At 41.6% G+C, this 19,772-nt stretch overlaps 1 pseudogene; it reads left to right on the top strand.

Moving 5' to 3' along the window:
- LOC135713932 (uncharacterized) overlaps positions 1-6,439 on the top strand; it is a 29,554-nt pseudogene extending 23,115 nt beyond the window's left edge.
- The last annotated feature ends 13,333 nt before the right edge of the window (positions 6,440-19,772 follow it).

Genomic DNA, 19,772 nt, shown 5'->3' with positions numbered 1-19,772 from the left:
GAGTGGGCGAGTGTGGATGTCTATGCATTTGGTTGCGTTTTCCTTTTATCATACTACGGCATAATCCCGAATCAGAGCGTAAAAGTTTAACTTTATAAATCATTCCGTTTTTAAATAAATACTGTCGGGGCAGAGGCGTGTTGAGTGGTTTGATGAATCAGGGGTTATAAATTTTAAACAGAAGCTATTAAGCTCGAACACACAATTTGCGAGTGCATAAATGGGACATGCTTAAGAACGCGCTCAACTAACAACTACTGATGTGAATGTTATTTTTTGCTCAAAAAACTGTAAGCTTAGAGTAGAAAAGTAGAACGTTATAATAAGAAAATAGCTTAGAAAGGAAAGAAGTAGATGGATAATGCGTAACCAACATTTTAGCTGACTAAAAGTTGATTACAGGAAATATTGGCTTCGGCAATACCTTAACCTCTTATCGTCAGGGGGTAAACAAAGTCCTAGAGCACTCAAATTTGGCCAATAGATGCTCTGAAACACAATGTATCCACATGCCAAAATTGAGCTCTCAAGGACGTTGTTTACCCCCTGACGATAATAGCTTAAGGTATTGCCGAAGCCAACATTTCCCCTAAGCATTTCCTAATTTTGATTAAAAAAAAATCTGGTTTCTTTCAGGATGTGTTCAAAGGCCCTACGTCGGTCGTGTATTTATGTTTTCACCAGTTTTCAGAAGATGACTTGAGCATAGAAGGTATTCTAGCATGCATCATTCTCACTATTATGAAAAGAAAGCTTCATATAGCGAATCACAAATCAATTATCAAACAATCAATACTTGTAAAGTTGATAACATGGAGAATGCGATAAACAATCATCAACATTATATCACGGAATGCTATATAGATCAAATCAAACGAGATCAGTCAACCTTTTACAATGCTTAAGCTCTCATTCGTGCTCCTTTCGTGTCGCAATTCGGCTCTGAGGGCTGATAGGATCAAGTTCGACTTGTTGAAGAACCTCCCAGACGTCGCTAAGAGGCGCATGTTTAACTTGTTTTGTCAGTTCCTGGAGCTCAATATTGTTCCACAGGATTGGAAGCGTGTGAGAGTTGCAGCCATGATAAAACCTTGAAAACCCGCGTCAGATCATAACTCGTATCGTCCCATCGCGATGTTATCGTGCATTCGAAAATTGCTGGAGAAAATGATCCTTTTTCGCCTGGACAAATGGGTTGAGAGTTGAGATGAACCACCTTCTTTCAGATACTCAATTTGGCTTCCGTAGGGGTAAAGGAACGAACGACTGTCTCGCGTCCCCACAGAAATTCAGTGGGCTTTTGCTAAAAACAAAACACAAATGGCTTCTGTGTTCTTGGATATTAAGTGGGCTTTTGATTCAGTAACGATTGAAGTTCTTTCAGACAAACTCCGCGCTTGTGGCCTTTCTCCATTAATAAATAACTTTTTGTACAATTTGCTGTCAGAGAAACATATGAGCTTTTCTCATGGAAACTCTACAGCTTCGCGATTTAGTTACATGGATCTTCCTCAAGGCTCATGTTTAAGCCTCCTTTTGTATAATTTCTACGTCAGAAAAATTGACAATTGTCTAAGTGACAACTGCACGTTGAGACAACTTGCAGATGACGGAGTAGTGTCTATGACAGGGCCCAAAGGGGTCGACCTACAAGGACCCTTACAGGATACCTTGGACAATTTGTCTACTTGGGCTATTCAGCTAGGTATCGAATTCTCCACGGAGAAAACTGAGTTGGTCGTTTTTTCTAGGAAGCATAGCCCAGCACAACCAAAGCTTCAACTTTTGGGTAAACCGATCACTCATTCTATGTCCTTCAAATATCTCGGGGTCTGGTTCGATTCCAAATGCACCCAGAGATCCCACATTGAGTAACTGAAGCGGTAATGCTATTAAAGGATCAATTTTCTCCGTACAACTACCGGAACGTGGTGGGAAGCCCATCCGCAAGATCTTCTAACGTTGTACCGGACAACGATTTTATCGGTTTTAGAATACGGTAGTTTTTGCTTCCAGTCGGCGGCTAAAACGCACATTATCAAACTGGAACGGATCCAGTATCGTTGTCTTCGTATCGCGTTAGGATGCATGCACTCGACTCATACGATGAGTCTAGAGGTGTTGGCAGGCATTTTGCCACTCTCTGATCGGTTTTCGGAATTGTCCCTCAGGCTCCTCACTTGGTGTGAATTTATGAACCTACTTGTAATCGAAAACTTTGAGAAGCTTTTCGTTTTATGTCATTGTAATACACGATATCAGCCCTTCACAGCATAATCCTCATCGTGTATGCTTCTACGACTTCGGCAATTCAGTTAGTTTTGATTTATCTGTGACGCAAGAGATTCGCGGAATCCCAGAAAATCATCGTTCCATGATTGCTCCGTCAGTTTATGCTGCAAATTTTAGCCAAGTTGATTCCTCAAGATCGTTCTTCCCAGCTGGATCTCTAATAGAGGCGACCGCTGGTTTTGGTACTAATAACGAATTTCATAGCGCCTCTCGAATTCTTCATGCTCCTTGTTCCATATATGTTGCTGAACTGGCGGCAATATATTATACGCTAGAAACTATCGCCTCACTTGCACCAGATAACTATTTTATTTTTACGGATAGTCTCAGTTCTGTCGAAGCTATTCGCTCAATGAGGCCGGTAAAGCACTCCTCGTATTTTCTCATGAAAATACGACCCAGACAACCAGAATGCACGTATATTCAAAGTTGTTTTCGTGATATACAAACATATATACAAACAAACAAGTCGTATAGAATGCAAAGAAATTGCTTATACGTACAAAAGTGGAGGCCATATACGTGCATATTTTCGTTTAATTTTAAACGAGTTGATTTAACATCATATGCAATTTGATCTGTAATAACAAATCCATTTTGAAAAGTCTTACGATGTAATCCAATTAAATTTGTGATACAGTACGACGGAAAAATGAGTAATCGCATATAAGTCGGAAATTTGCATTCTATACGATTTAACTTAAACATAATTCGAGGTATGCCATTCTAATATGCGATTTTGACTTAAACTGTAGCAATTTACGATACTGTCTGTACATTGTTTTACGACTTCTGGTTGTCTGGGGAGAACTTCTAAGTGCTTTATCTTTAAAATCTTTTGTCATCACCTTTGCATGGGTCCCATCTCATTGCTCGATTCCGGGCAATGAGAAGGCGGATTTACTTTCTAAGGTGAGCACTATGGAAGTCGATATTTACGATCGACAAATCGCTTACGATGTTAATTAAAAGTTATGGACCGCGGTTTGCAATTACTAGGTTTTAATAAAGATTTCAAAATTTGCCATAACTCTTTGCTGTTGTTTTGATGCTAATCAATATTCCTTCGAACATATTCACAACGAGTTTTCTTTACCGTTTGTGAATACTTATTACACGTGATTGTATACCTATTCCAATGATGTAGATTCATCTAAATTACCGGCCACGAATGGAAAATCCACTCTCCTCTCAACAAGATTCGAAACAACCTGTTTCGAATATTTCCTCCAGTACTTCAATTGTACTAATTCATCGTTGTTATTGATATTATCTTATACCAAAGACTACTAATCAAGAAGACTGGCAACTCTGCCAAAATCAGCAACCAGTAACGGTAACGCTTCTTCTAAGCAAAAGTGGAACCCGTGTATGATGATGTGTGTTATTCACGAGTGCATTCACACACATAGGTAGAAATAAATAGTTGTTGTTTAACTTCGAAAAATATACCAATTTTTATACATAATCTGATAGAGCTTCGTTTTCTGATATTTTTATCGATCCCGTAGACATTCATCTCGATTTTTAGACCAAGATTTAAAGTTTTGATCGTTGACACCACAAACGAAGTGACAGACGGAGCGGCTCGAAATTTGATTTGACGCACTTACATTTGAAATTTTCGAGTGTAACTCACGGCAACACTATCTACTCATATGTACTAGCTTAAAGAAGTTGATGCTATTGGGGCACCGCCTGTTATCTCTTTTTATCTAACGAAAATTGAAAGGGAGAGCCTGTTGTCAAAGTGCATATCACTATGTTGTGTTTGTTGTTATCTGCACTTCTTTTGTATAATGAAAGACCATAGGCCAAAATGATTAGGGGTAAACACATCGGGTTAACATTTGCTTACAAGTAAACGATGTTGAGCTGTCAATGACTCGCGCTTGTTGGTGGCAATTGTTGCTAAAGATTTCATCATTCGGTGCTCCTAACCAAAGCCACGGTCATTCGCGACCGAGAAGATATCGTTGTTGGACGCCAAACAGGACCCACCCGTAAAAAAATCCTATAAAAATACAATGATTTTGAATGGAGATTTTTGTTGATTACCATAAAATCACAACGAAAATCATGGTATATGAGAAATGTACAGTAAAAAAGGGGGGTTGTTAAGCATCTTAACAATAAAATAACTGATTTTTCTCGAACAAATTTGATCTCATCAAATTAATTTTCATTGATATTGTATCGTTAAAAACGAAATTTATTTTTTCTCCCATCCAATAATTTAACAATAAATTTATAATGTGCCCGAAAACATCATTGTAATTTAGTTATTTCATTATAATTATTTTTTTTCGGGCGGCCATACTCGGTATGCATTCGCTCCTCCGTAGCGGAACCGAAAGCTCTCGACGAGGGCGATCTGAAGGAGGAAAATTTACTCCAAAATCATGCCGAGATCCATCGAATCAAAGAGGCGATCGACGTGCTGAAGGTGAGAATGAAGGAGGATCGGATGAAACCGATTGTGTTCAATTTATTATTTATTTCGGCTAAAGATGCTGTATGTCACGCGTTTGAGCATGATTGCGGTACGATGGTACGATGCTCTATTCTGGACCGGTCTACTAGACGTGGCAAAACTAGTCATTATACCTGCTACGTGTACCTTGTTACCTGTAGACGGGTAGGGAATCTTCGGATTCATGGAGGAGGACATCAGAAATGAAGAAGCTCGTATCCGAGGACAAAAGTGTTAAATCTGCAAGGAACGGTATGCAAACGTTTCGTGTTGCGCGAAGAAGTGCTTCCGTTCATTCCATACGCTTTGTGGGATGCAGAATGAGTGCCTGTCGCATTACGTGGATACGTTCCAGTCGTGGTGCGATAAGCACGTAGCACTGGTGGATAAGGTGAAACACTCCGAGACCGAAGCCTGTGGGATTTTCTGCGATGATATGGGACCGTACAGGAAGCTGGAATCGAGTCATGCCCCGTGCTGTCAGAATAGCTGGTTCCATCGGAGCTACGTGGCACAGTTTGCCCAATCGGCGAGGTACTTTCTCAAGTGCCCTTTGTGCAACAGCAAGGACGATTTTAGTCAGCAGATGCATCAGCGTGGCATTTATATTCCGGAAAATTAAGTGAAGCGGCGGAGGTGGGTGAATCGGTATTTGAATACTGCATATTTTATTTTATTTGTTTCAAGGATGCCTCGTGGGAGCTGGAACCGAATGCATTCAACGATCAGTTGGAACGTTCTTCGGAGTGTGACGCTGTAGAGTGTTGCTGTCGGTATGGGCGAGATTACGACGATTGCAAGCGTTGGGATCTGATACTGTGTGCAACGAGTGGTTCGACTTGTCGCCACGAGCAGTGCATGGAGGTTCCCTCGAAGACCTATGTTTGCACCTTTTGTCGTCCGATTGTCCGAAAGACGCCGGAAGCGATTTTGAAGCTAGCCGAGGCTTCCCGAAGAGCGGAAGCAGCAAGACGGGCGGAAGCCGGTAACGATAGCAGAGAGGGGAGTTCCAGGGGCCGATCTCGTGGCAGACGTCAGATTGAATCGGATGATTCAGATTCTGAAGAGTCAGTTGTATCGACGACCAAACGCAAATCTCAGAAAAGACGAACCGCAATAGACAGTGACGACAGCGATTCCGATCTGGTTTCTACACGAAAGAAACCAACGTCGAAGTGACGGCTGTCCACGTCTTCGTCTAGTTCTTCCTCGTTCGTTTCTTCGAAGCGAAGAAATCAGTCTGAAGGAACTGGTCAAGAAGTTTCCACTGCCACGAGGAACTTTCGTCGAAAAATTGCTTCGAGCCAAACCGGTCGTAAGGCTCGAGAAGCTCAGCTCGGAAAGATCAAATCGTTGACTTCTTCGGAGAATGAAGACGAAGCATCCTCCGTCGGATCGTCGACCGTGTTCGATTTCAACTATCGTGTGAAATTAAACAAAAAGCAGCGCCGAAAATCGATGGTAGAATTGCAGTCGATCAAAGAGGTCATCCGTTCTGACACGAACACGCTAACGGATGCCTCGGTGGGGCAGGAGATCGTGCGTCTCAAGACGCCTGCCCAGAAATCTTTTGCAAAGCAGTTCAAACAGAAGCTTTTCGGGTCGAAAACCGTCCCACGAAAACGTTCCACCAGCGAGTCTGATCCGGAGTACGTTACAGCGAAGAAAAGTTGATTTCATTTAATGACGACCTTCCTTAGAAGGTGAATTTTCCAGCACTAGTGCACTAAGCAGGTCTTTCTCACGGCGCAGTAGATTGCTGCCAACGGTGCTACCTCAAGCGGAAATGCGATTCGAGACCGGGTTGACGTTGATACTCAAAGGTGAGAAAATGTTCCGGATTTCTCTACCCATATTGAGCGAATGTCAGCTAGTATCACGCTGCTTACAGGTACTGAGGGAGAACCTTCCAAAACTTCTAGTGTTTGCACCAGGAACCGACGGAGAATCGCAGGTGCTGTGATCAATGTGCTTGGTGAGGCAGAAGGAAACAAGCCAGCACTTGCATTATCACGACGTTCTTATGCATAATCTAGTGTGACGAAACGTTGGATCATGCGTAAGAACACCGTGAGAACGAAAGAGTCGACTACATTCCTTCTGCCGCACCTATAGTAACGCACACGGCTCCCGCGCTGACTGTTCCTTACTTTCTCACTCTAATCAAAAATTTCCTTCGATGAGTGAGAAAACAGCACCTCGTCAACGCGAGCGAGAACGCGGGTTGCCAGATCATTGCACACATAACCAACATGAATTAATTCAAAACAAAAATACTAGCGAACCTGGTGGTGAGGGGCGGAAGGTGAACTAAAATTCTATTACAAAGAACCACATTATTTTAATTATTTTCTTCGGAGAAAGTCGTCTGTCACTTCGTTTGTGGTTGACACTAAGTCTATTCGTTGACAGCTCGCTCCCATACGAAGTCCCACCGGGGGGCGCTAAGACGGTGATTTTTTCTAATGTAATCGTACTTATTTAAAATAGTTCCAGTGTACCAAAATCGATGAAATTTTGGGTTTCGGATCCTTTCTAATGAAGATAACGAATATGTATTTACCTCAATACCCCTAAATAACCCAATTATTGGTTTTGTTATGACGTTAGTGAAAAGTTGAACGTTTCTTTCATTGCTTTATGCTGACAACGAGTAAAATTTCAGCTGAAATTGAGGATCACTATCCGGTGGTTCATGTTCTGACAACATATTAAATTAAATATTTTCTTTATCAATACGTACCGTTTGGGATTGCAGTCCTTTAACCTTTCATATTTATTCATTTATTCGCAACTTTACTGAAATTAATTGATTTGCCTTGAAGTTTCGACAATTTTCCTTAAATATTCTAACCATTAAAAACGCTTGCTTTTTTTCCCTGAACTATGCTTGCCTCAAGTTCTCTAAATTTGTTTAATAATCCGGTTTAATAAACGTGTTTGGATCAATCATAGAATTCTTCGAATACCCCATAGATCCACGAAACTCCTTGTAAGTTTGTGCAAATTTGCAATTTGCTAAAGTTAATGGGATTATTATGAAGCTACTTGGAACTTCGCTGAATATTATGAAATTATCTAACGGCACCGGTGGTGTAGTGGTAAGCGTGATTACCTCTCACCCCAGCAGGCCTGGGTTCAATCCCAGTCGGCGCCGCCGGGATGTTCTGAGGCATAACATCTCTGATCACGCCTTCCTTCGGATGGGAGGTAAAGCCGTTGGTCCCCGGTTCATGGGTCGATAGGTAGGGTCCAGGTGTGGGAGCTGCCTCCCTGGCGTCGGTAGCATTGGTGCTCAGCACGGAAAACAAGATCGACGGAAAACAAACCAAGAAAAAAAATTAAACTATCTAAATTCTAAGTTCACTAGAATTTCTTGAAGCTATTTATCGCTGTTTAATAAAGCCCCTCGCATTTTGTTTTTTAATTAATGGAATCTTATCAAATAAGCTAAATTTTCGCATTTTTTAAATTTCTTGAAATCTTCATGATGTAACACCTTTAAAATAATCTCACGTTTTCCGGATGTTCATATATTTTTATCAAGGTTGCAAAGACTCATTTCAGCTAAAACAATGTTTTTCTAAATTATGAAATAATTAGATGCAATGACCAAATTTTGCATTGGTAGGATACAAGAAGAGGTTGCAAAGAATGTGTTTGACATATTAAACCTGTTTATTTCACTTCATGAGAGTCACAATCAGCGATTTTTCACAAACTCACTCACTCACTCAGCGATCAGCAAATCGCTGATTGTGACTCATAGAAAGCAAAATTTACAGGTTTTATGTTTCCAACGCATACTTTGTAACCTCTTCTTGTAAGTTACAAGTAACACATGCCATCATACCATCTTTTGGTTTTATTATTCCGAAAAACATTATTTTAGCTGAAATGAGTCTTTGCAACCTTGATTTTTATCTCGTTCCAGAAGTTCTATCGGAGCTTTGCTTAAGTTTCCGGAACTTCTTTAAGGTTCCTACAATTTTCTTGAAATAATTTGAACTGCCTTTTGATTCTCTGATCTGCCTTGATGTTCTCGAAGCTTTCCTAAAGCTCTCAATTCGGTTGAAGATAAATTTCCATAAAATTCTTTGGACTTCTGTGAAGTTCCTGACACATTTCTGAAGTTTTCATAAATTCTTTGACGGTCTCTGGTTCTCAGTTTTGTCTAAATTTACAATCATAGATATTTAAACTGTTCCAAAAAGTCTGAACTAAAGTCATGGGAACTGCTCTGAAGATCTTGCTTTTCTGAGGTGCTTAGAACTTTTCAAAAATTTGCGCATAGCCCCTCAAGGTTTCTATATTTCTCAAGTTCGGTTGACACCTGTGATGTGCTCTGAACTTCTAGGAACTTCATAAATGTCCTTGAAATTTTTCGGAAGCGATTTGAGGATCGTAAAGCTTCCAGTAAGTTCCCCATAATTTCAGTGTGTTTTTTCCTTGGTTTGTTTTCCGTCGATCTTGTTTTCCGTGCTGAGCACCAATGTTACCGACGCCAGGGAGGCAGCTCCCACACCTGGACCCTACATATCGACTCATCAACTCATGAACCGGGGACCAACGGCTTTACTTCCCTTTCAGTGGGTTAACTTCCATTATGTTACCGTAGTTTGTTTATGGAGCTTCACAGAAATTCTCAGCATTTCCTTTCATTCCTCAGAACTTCTTCAAAGTTCCTACAATTGTTGTGAAGTTAATGAGACTGCAATGAAGATTTCTAATCTTTCATAAATTTAATTACGAACTTGAAATAAATCATTTATTTTTTTCCTTAATTCAGGCACTTTGAAAATTTTATATATCTTGAACTTGTACATGGAATCCGAAACTACAAGAAATTGAATATTTTTAGATCTATGACTTACTCAAATTAAGCACGTACTTTATTATTTGATTATAAAGTTGTTTCTTTAAAACTGATTGCCATGTCTTTAAAAAGGATAAGATTAATTACTGTTGTTTTTGATCTTCCAAAAAAAGCATATTTTGAACGCATTTTAAAAATAGCTTTCTTTTTATAAGCCTGGATTTTATTCGTTAAAGTTCTGGAAAAACCTGGAAAATTCAGGAAATTTTATACAGAAAAATGAGTAGACACCCTGCAGATAGAGAAAGACGATTAAACGTCACAAAGCAAAGAATGGTCAACCTTGAAATAAATTCACGCAAAAAAAAAATTAAAAATAGTGACTGATTACAAGAAAAAGTGACTTTAGTGACTGGATTGAAAAAAGTGACCAAGTCACTAAAAAGTGACCAAGTCACTAAAAAGTAGCTCACTACCAGCCCTGCACTGAACACGCCAAGCGCAAAACCGTCACGGCCATGGTTGTTGTCTACACTCTGAAGCGACAGGGGCGCACTCTGTACGGTTTTGGAGGATAAAACTTATCATCAACGTAACAAAACGGCCCTTTTCAGGGCCACCAAGTTCATTTCAGAATAGAGTTAGAATAGAATTTATATAAAGTATCCCCTGCTTTTAAGTTTGGTTACAAGATTACAACTCTGGAGAGCAGCGGCGCCGGTGGTGTAGTGGTAAGCGTAATTACCTGGGTTCAATCCCAGTCGGCGCCGCCGGGATGTTATGAGGTATAACATCTGATCACACCTTCCTTCGGAAGGGAAGTAAAGCCGTTGATCCCCGGTTCATGAGTTGATGGGTCGATAGGTAGGGTCTAGCATTGGTGCTCAGAACGAAAAACAAGATCGACGGAAAACAAATCCAAGGAAAAAACCGGAGTGGTCGTTGGGGGCGTGTGGTTCTGAATTGGCAGCAAAATGTTCCGCAATCGCATCCTCCCTATTCGTACACGCCAGAAAATCGGAGGCGAATGTCACTTCGACTTGTTTCATCTAGGAACCATTCTCTGATGACTGTGTTGGGGAAGCAGCATATGCATGTACGTAATGGGTGGATTTGTAAGTAATTTTGACGCTCTTGGACAATGCTTGAAATTTACCACTTTTGCAATACTTTCAATTTGAAAATCAACAGTCAAAAGCATTGTTGTCGATGCGTAGAAATGTGTCTGATCGATTGGTGATAAAATTTTTGAAAGTGGTCCAGGGGTAGCTAAATTATTAACGTTCCAAATCTTTCATAATTTCATTTTTCGGTTTTCATAAAGTGTACCCCCATTTTCCCGAAAGACGTAGTTCTACGTCAAAAAAACAACAACGAGTACCGTATAATGATTATTCGTTTCGGTGAAATTAGGTCACACGCAAAGTCACTGTTTATGAGCAGTCTCACAGACACTTGTGCTTCAAAGTTCCACCTTTGATTGACAGAGGCGCTGTTATCAGTGACGTTTGACATTTGTATGGGAGAAGGGATCAGTTGCCAGTCTTCTTGATTTGTAGTATTCGCTAATACATTAATCACTAAGGTCACATAATCGGTTATTTTTAAAATCATTATCCGTAACTGACGAAATTGAATCAAAATTAGAATAAACATGACCAATTGAAGATATACTGTGCCTGGAAATACGCGTATGCTCATCGTCCTAATTGCAGTTATCACGCCAATTAATGTTAAAATCACCAGCCAATACCTTTAATTTACTAGAATCACTATATCCCGGAATACTATATTGATCAAAAGCTTCAGTTTCTACAATATGAGTTTCAGATATTAAAACTAAAAGAGGACGTTTTTCCTCAACAATCTGACGTAATGTTACGTAGTTTGTTGACAACCCCGCAATATAGAAATACAAAAAATCGAATTGATTGACATTCCTGGAACTTGGCTGCTATCTATTGAAACGCAAGCTGATTTTCTTCTGATCGAAAAGTCAATCAATGAAGACATCGGAGGAAAACTGATCACTCATGCCCACTATTTTCAATTTTAGGCACCGAAGTGGGAACAACAAAACTCCATTTTTAACCCAGATTACTTTCAATATCATTTTTGACATAATTTAGACTAGCTCCTGTTGCACATTAAACAATAATAGAGGCACCATTACCATTCCTGATTTTGTGTGTTTTTGAATCTAACTGTGTTTTCAAAAACCAACGAGTATCTTCGCAAGCTTGTTTGGACTCTTTTGATTTTATCACAATGACTGGACGAGTCTTACAATTGCTCTGTTTGTAACTGTTACAAATACTGTACTGTTAATGCAAATTAAACGAGAACCAGCTGTAGTGACAACTGTTCTCCTATTAATCCACTAAATGATCACTACGGGGCACGTTTAGGTACAATCATATCGTGGCACAGAGATGATATAGCAAAACATGCCATCCGAAATGCTCATAGTTCATTTTAGTAACCAAACAAACACTTCTACTTTGTGTGCCACCTGTATTAATCCATTTCGGCTCCAGTGCCCCTTTCTAATAACGACTATGCTTGGTTGTGAAATGGTGAGGTCCTTCAACGGAAACTCTATGTTGTTATTTTAATTCTCCCACACAGACTGATTTTTACTATTTTCCCAACACTTGGTGGCATTGTAAAAGCCAGCACTTATCCACTGACCAACAGAATTTAATCCCGTTTCAGTTCCACTGAACAGGAAACCTGACCAACACAATTCCACCCTTGGTACATTGGTCTATATAGCGATTCACATGAGCGGGAAAACACACAGTTTAAACATTCGCCTGTGTCCCTCCCCGGAGGATGAGTGGTCCAGTTGCTTCATATTTCAAAGTAATTTATTTATGAAAATCTACTATGTCATCTAATGACGGAAAGTCAGTTTCGGGATCAAGCACTCACTCGTACCGCACACACCTACACACGTACACTCCTCGGTATGCATACCATAACCGATGTGGACGGAGAGTTTGAAATTGCTTTCGGTATGTCTCTTATCGCTCGATGAGCTTAGGGGATGATAAATAATTGCAATTAATCTAGGGGGTACTTGTTTGTTTGCATGTGGCAACACAAATAGACTGGATGCCGAACATCAGATCAACAACGGAATCAAAGCCCATACAGTCAATGCACAGCACTGTGATGGTGGACAAGTGGATCTCTGACCAAATATGCTTGCCTTTCCCCAAATGCCAAAACCACCCCGTTTCGATCCGGTCCCCGGGTTAACAAATGTGTTGAGCTTACAGCTTTGCACAAACCGACACTTGAGAGTTAAACTTTAAATTAATTTAGTTGCCAAAGCATTGGAACTTTCCTTGTTAGAGCACTTCCTTCCGAGCAGCACATTAAACAAGGAGGGAACTTATTTCTGGGGAAAAAGCTCTCTTTGTCAAAACTCTCGCCCGCTGCGAAAGTAGGAAAATGAAATGTTTTTCCCCGCAGAAGAATAAACTCGTTTATTGCGAAATGGTTGGATGATCAAATTCGCGTTTGAATCATTACTCTACCTATACACACACACAGAGAGAGATCGCGAAGAACGGCGTCAACAGCGTCGGTGGTCGTCAGAATCGACACAACTCGCTGGGCAAAGTGCAGCAATGTCAAACTTTTGTGCAATCAGTCAAGCGACCATCACTGGGGAAATAGTTTTTCGTGCACAAAGCTCGGCGCGGTTGTTTTCACACAAGGAATTGGAAAAGCTGTTTACTTCCGTCATTACCACTTGGACTGGGGACTGGGAAAATTTTATCCTCGTTGTTTTTGTTTTGATTGAGCAGATTGTGGCGACCTATTGGGATGTGGTTGGTGGAATAGATTGAAGATTCTTTGCTATTCGATTGAAGAATTTTTTTAAATATATTTATAGTAAAATGATGTTTTCCAACTAGCGGTGACGTAGTGGTCAGCGCGACTGCCTCTCACTCCGAGGAGCCTGGGTTCAATCCCAGTCGGCACCGTCGGGATTTTCAAAGACATAACATCTCTGATCACGCCTTCCTTCGGAAGGGAAGTAAAGCTGTTGGTCCCTCGGTCCATGAGTTTGATGGGTCGATAGTTATTTACTTATTTCGTCAAGCAAAGTAGACTACATAACATGTTTAAAATGTTTTACTACCATACATGCTATGCATTATTTCTATTTCCTTTTAGTCGAGTTTTTATCTGGTTTTAGGGCATAGTGATGTTAATTTCTTCATATTTTTTATACGATTGATGGAACCATTTTTTGCGTAATATGTTTTGCATGTGTTTTCGTAGAAAAGTTTTCGGGTTCTAAGAGGTTTACAGGGCGCATAAAAAATGGTTCAGAGAGTATTGCTGCAGATTCTATGCGATGAGAAATAATGTCATTGATAAAGAAAAGTATTGCAAATTCACACCGATCCTTTAGTGTTTATAGATTGATGAGCATGCAGCGTGCTTCGTAGGATGGTAGAGGAAATGCAGTCCAATTAAGCCGTGTTTACATCAACGTCCCCACAAAGGTCACAGGAGGGAGGTATTGTTAGTAGAGTGGGGTTCGTTGGATCAGGATTCACCTTGATAAGGGATGTGATAATTTTTTGATATAATGGCAATTTGATGAATACACGATTCCGTAGCAATGAGAAACAGATCCTATCAACACTTTCTTGTAAAGAAGCCTGAGACTGAACTTATCATTTTCTGCTCAGTAAGCAAAAACGGTTGGACTAGACAACAAAGCCCCTTACATCAGAGTAAAGTCACTATGACAGATGCTCGTTTTTTAATAAGAATGACATAAATTAACAGAAACGGAAGAAGTCAACTATATTTCGAGAGAAAAGGAATAGATGCAATGTGTTCGAGATTTGAACATTTCAACTTATTTGTTGCTTGGTATGTAGTGAACAACAGAGATACGCAATAATTCATATAGTTTCCGCAGTTGGTTATTAATTTTAAATATACAAATGGTCCAACCAAAAATGATCACAATGATGACAGGGATGACGGCAACAGTGATTTTGGAGCTTACCTTTTCTCTAAAATATAACACTTTCGCCACATTGAGAAAATAATACTCTTTGCTATTCCAAACAAGCAATATTCCAACACCATTCGAACTTTTACTGGACGATAACCATTTTGCTTCGCGGCCGCGGAATACGAAACTAACCATCTCGAAAATTTCAGATATTAAATGTTTCAACGATTTTGAACTTCATCAGAGTCTTTGTTCGTCGAAGGAAAACCAATGTCAGTAATGTTTATAAATCCATAAGGGAGACCATTCCATAAAGCACCACTGGGAGACGTAAATTTCAGTAAATAATAGGTTTGTTCCAAGGGGGACGACACATCTAAATATCAATTCTAGATGCTCAACAAATCTCACACTAGCGAGTCAATCTTCAAAAAATCTTCTTTCATTTCTCGCATCTACTTGCATCGCATATAATATTTTTGCAGGAAATCTTCAGAATCGTCATCAATCTTCTTTCTATCTACTCAGCGTGTGCTCAGCAAAGCACAGCAAAACACAATTTTCCCTGCATCGTAGATAGAGTCGCCCCCTTCGGTTTATTCCCGCACATGGTTTAACGCTTGCGCTGTATGTTGCAGTAAAATAAGAATCTGGTTAAACCTAATAAAGTAAGTTAAAAACATGCATTTTGCACATTTTGGACTTATCTTGGTTTTCCCATGCTATTTTACAGTATCTTACAGCAACAGCAGAATCCGAATCGAGATAAGTTGATCTTCTTCTTATTGGCCACCTGAATCCCCATAGTGCGCTGGCGTACTATGTTGTTGGCACTTTTCTTCAGCTGAACCGGTTTGAGTTCTACACTCACGACGTCCCTGGAAGAAAACCACTGAAAGTGGTGATCCTTAGTCTTCCAAATCTCCATGTTGAGGAGATTAAAGCGGAATTGGAGCTCCTTCATCTGCAGCCAATCAACTTTTTTCTCATTGCGAGACGTGATGAAACCAGTGCGATGTGAAGAGCAAGGAGATGGTTCTAAAGCCCTCTAGTTAAAGTATGGACGACTGTCACCAAAAATCTGAATCTGTTCCAATCGAGCAAAGCGGTGCATTTTGACGGTTCGATTGGAACAACTTTTGACAGGCGACCATACTTTTACTGTAGGGCTTTAGAGCATTCCGGGACCAGTTGTACCTGGTGCTCTTCGATAAGGACTCCACCAGTGTGGCTGCTCTGCGAAAGATTTGCGCGCTGTTCAACATCGTGATTCAGTGGAAGCAGTATCGCTCTCGAGGTGACACAGTGCACTAATTGTCTGGCATTTGGGCACGGTACGAATAATTGTCACATGAAGGCTCGTTGTGGCAAATGTGCTGGGGCTCACAATACTACCGCCTGCAAGAAGGAAAAGGAAGCTGAACCTAAGGCAAGAAGGAAGAAGAAGCTAAACCTAAGGGCGTGAACTGTGATTCCAACCATCTGGGCAGTGATAGGAGATGTCCCAAGCGAGTGGCCTTCATCCATATCCGACAACAGGCTTCCACGAGGAACCAACCTGGTTGCCACCACAATAATCGTGCTCCTATTGTCAACAAGGACACGTTTCCTGTACTTCCGGCTCGTCGTATGGTCCCGGACCTAGCACCGCTTCCACTAAACCAGCGCTCCCCCGTTGCGAATCCAACATCAGATCAAGCGGGTCCCAGGCACAACGCCTCACTGATGCTGCCCCCAGCCGAGCCATGGCTCTACTGCCCCGGGATTATCGTACGCCCGTACTGTGTCAGGTGAGTCAGAAGAAAATTCTCCACTCACAAGCGACGAACTAGTGATCCTCGTGACTGAGGTGATCATATTCTTGCGCACCACCAAGACACTACCTGAACAGCTTCGTGCAGTTATGACCCTCGTGCAAAAGTATGGACCCTGAAGCCATCAAAATAGCCAACTGAAACGCTGTCATCACCGAAACACACCTGAAGCCGGAGATAAATGTTCACTTCCCTGATTTTCGGCTCGTAAGGCTAGACCGGACCAGCTCCTGCGGAGGAGGAGTGGCTATCGCATTAAGGAGAAATATTGGCTGTCGACTGCTACCGAGTTTCCAGCTGAAGATGATCGATGCGGTGGGTGTGGAAGTCTCCACTCCTGTCGGCCCTAACGGGTGGCAACTAAAATTTTGGAATTTCTTTCTCAAGCTGTCAAAAAAAGACAAACATACATGAAGAAGATCTGATTGATTGAAATTAAAAATACATTGTCCATTGTTGAAAAAAAATTAGTGAACATTTGAAAACGGTCCGTAATCGGATGTTCGGCGAAGCTTCCGTTTGATGTCGGAACAGGAGCGTTGTACGGCCTTCATGTCAACTTTGCGAATGCATCTCTTGATTTTACCAATCAACTGTTTGCAATTCGTGGCTCTCCAGTTATTTTTGTACACCAAGGAGCTCAAAACGCCGAAGAAATCTTCGATTGGGCGACACTGAGGCAGATTTGTCGGGTTGTGGTTTTTGGCTACAAATGGGATCGAATGGGTATTCAGGAACGATTGTGTTTTTTTGGCGTAATGCGATGACGCTTTATCTGGCCAAAACACGTATTGTCCATCAGCATGATGTTTTTGTAGAAACGGGATCAAAATTTTCTTCAAACATTCGTTCTGGTACACATATTGATTGATTGCCAAACCAGAGGGCTTGAACCATGGCTTAGAAATGCCTTTCTCGGAAATGGCAATATACAGCACCACTTTCTGTTCAAACTTATGTTTAAACTTATATTTTATATTCGGAAGTGCAGTAGAACTATCCGTTGAATAGTATCGATCGTTTCCGGGAATCTGCGTCTTCGAAAGAGGGAAGTAACTTTCGTCGTCGTCCAAAACAAAACTTTTTCCGGAATAATTTTTAATAAACCAGCGGCATTGGAATTTCAGCGTTGAAATCTGTGCGTCAGTATATTCCGGGGCTCGTGTCTTCTTTCGGCACTTTATTCCGACTCTTTTCAATGTTTTGCAGATGTATTGGTGAGAACAGTTGAACTTTTTTGCGGCATCCCGTTGGCTCAGTGAATCCTTGTTGTTGAAGGCACGAGAACGAGAACGAAGTCCTTTTGCGTCCATAATTTTGGCTGGTCTTCCACTACCTTGCTTGCGAGCAGTTGTTGGGGATCTTAGGATATGGTAAACAGTCAAAGCCGCAACATTTTCACTTTTAAAATGTTGTACCGTATACTTTTTGCCGAGATTTCTGTGCAGTTCGTAGAACTGTACAACGCACTCGCGAAATACTTCTTGTTTCGACGGCATTTTGAGCAAAACTGAGCAAGCATAAACAAAACAGAAAATACTAGCAGAAAGAGGAGAGAGAGAGCTAACACATACACACTCTTATTTCTCTCTGAGCTCGTTTGTTGTTGAGCATAGAGGCCTCGAAAAAATTCCAAAATTTTAGTTGCCACCCGTTATTACCATCATTGCGGCCTACTGTCCCAAACAAGTCACCATCAGGGACGGGTCGGCAGCAGACCTGCGTAGAGACATCATCAAACTAACTCGACGCCGTGAGAAGTACATCATCACTGGCGACCTGAACGCCACACACCAGGCTTGGGGCAACAGTCGACGCAATCAAAATGGCACAATCCTGAACGACGACCTGCCAAAGGCTCACTACACCATAATAGCGCCGGACTCTCCCACCCGCTTGAGCCGGTATGGCGTTCACTCCACCATTGACATCTTCGTCAGTAACATGGGAGACAACATCTCGCAACCTGTGACCCACCAGGAGCTGAGTTCGGACCACTATCCGGTGGTGGCCGATGTGGGCTCATCCGTCAACCGATTCCAAGCTTCCCGACGCAACTACCATCGCGTCAGCTGGGATCAGTTCCAACACTGTGTCGACTCTACTGTCGACTACGGTGTCCTTCCGGAGACGCCCGAAGACGTTGACCGGTGTCTGCATTCCATCGAGGAGGCGATATCCCGGGCCAGGGAACAACACGTGCCAGTATCCAGACAGGCGAGCAATACTCTGAACCTTGACAGATCTATCAAAGACCTTATAAGACTCCGTAACACCATCCGAAGGTAGTACCAACGCTCTGGTCTGCCTGTCCTTAAGAACCACTGTAATAGCCTAACAAAAACGATTCAAGCCAGGAAAATCAGGTCTTTGCTAACTGGCTCCGCTCTCTCCCAGATTGTGCAAAGCCCTTTTGGAAACTAACCGAAATTCTTAAAAATAAGCCAAGAACCATTCCCCCACTGACTAAGTCCCGGCGACTCAGTGGTTCATCTGATAACTCCTGAAGAGAAGGCTGCCGCGATAGCTCGGACAAAACATCGTCAGCCCTCACGAAGCTGAGGTTGCTGGAAACGCAATCAACCTCCATCAGATTCCCAATATGTTTTCCGAGGAATCCGAGATTACAGCTGACGAACTGTTGGCCTATATCAAATTATCTAAAAACATGAAGGCCCCAGGTTTCGACAGCATCCTGAATCTGGAACACAAACACTTGAGCTCCAGATTCTACAATCATCTGGCACCGATTTTTAATCTGTGCCTCAGACTTGGCTACTTCCCCTCATGCTGAAAGTCAGCTAATGTCATACCCATCCGGAAACCTGGGAAGGATCCGTCCTCTCCTTCAAGTTATTGACCAATCAGCATTCTCTCAGGGTTATCAAAACTGTTCGAAAGAGCAGTCTACCACCGGCTCTTAACATCTTCCGAACAAAACAACATCTTACTCGAGGAACAGTTTGGTTTTCGGAAAGGTCGTTCGACCGTCCACCAGCTGACTCGAGTAACAAACATTCTCAGACGGAACAAGTCTGTTTCGAAAACATCTGCCATGGCGTTGTTGGACGTTGAAAAAGCGTTCAAATTGCAGCAGTACGGTCTTCCAATCTTCCTAGTGAAGATAATAAACAACTATCTATCAGACAGGACGTTCCGAGTCTCTCTGAATGGCATCACATCGGATGCTTTCAACATCGGTTCCCGGGTTCCACAAGGAAGCATCCTTGGCCCCATCCTATTCAACCTGTTCACCTCCGATATGCCGGCTCTCCCTGATGGTGGAGCTCTGACTGCCAAACTTCAGAGAGGCCTGGACGTCCTGTCTGAATATTTCAACAGCTGGAAGATCCGTATCAACGCGGCATCATATTTCCACACTCTAAA

The sequence above is a fragment of the Ochlerotatus camptorhynchus genome, unplaced genomic scaffold (genome assembly GCF_037179485.1).
Source record: "Ochlerotatus camptorhynchus isolate MF236.1 unplaced genomic scaffold, CSIRO-AGI_Acam_v1.1 ptg000595l, whole genome shotgun sequence".
Taxonomy (NCBI): Eukaryota; Metazoa; Arthropoda; class Insecta; order Diptera; family Culicidae; genus Ochlerotatus; species Ochlerotatus camptorhynchus.
The sequence above is the reverse complement of the archived record's forward strand: the minus strand, read 5'-3'. Positions and strand labels throughout refer to the sequence as shown.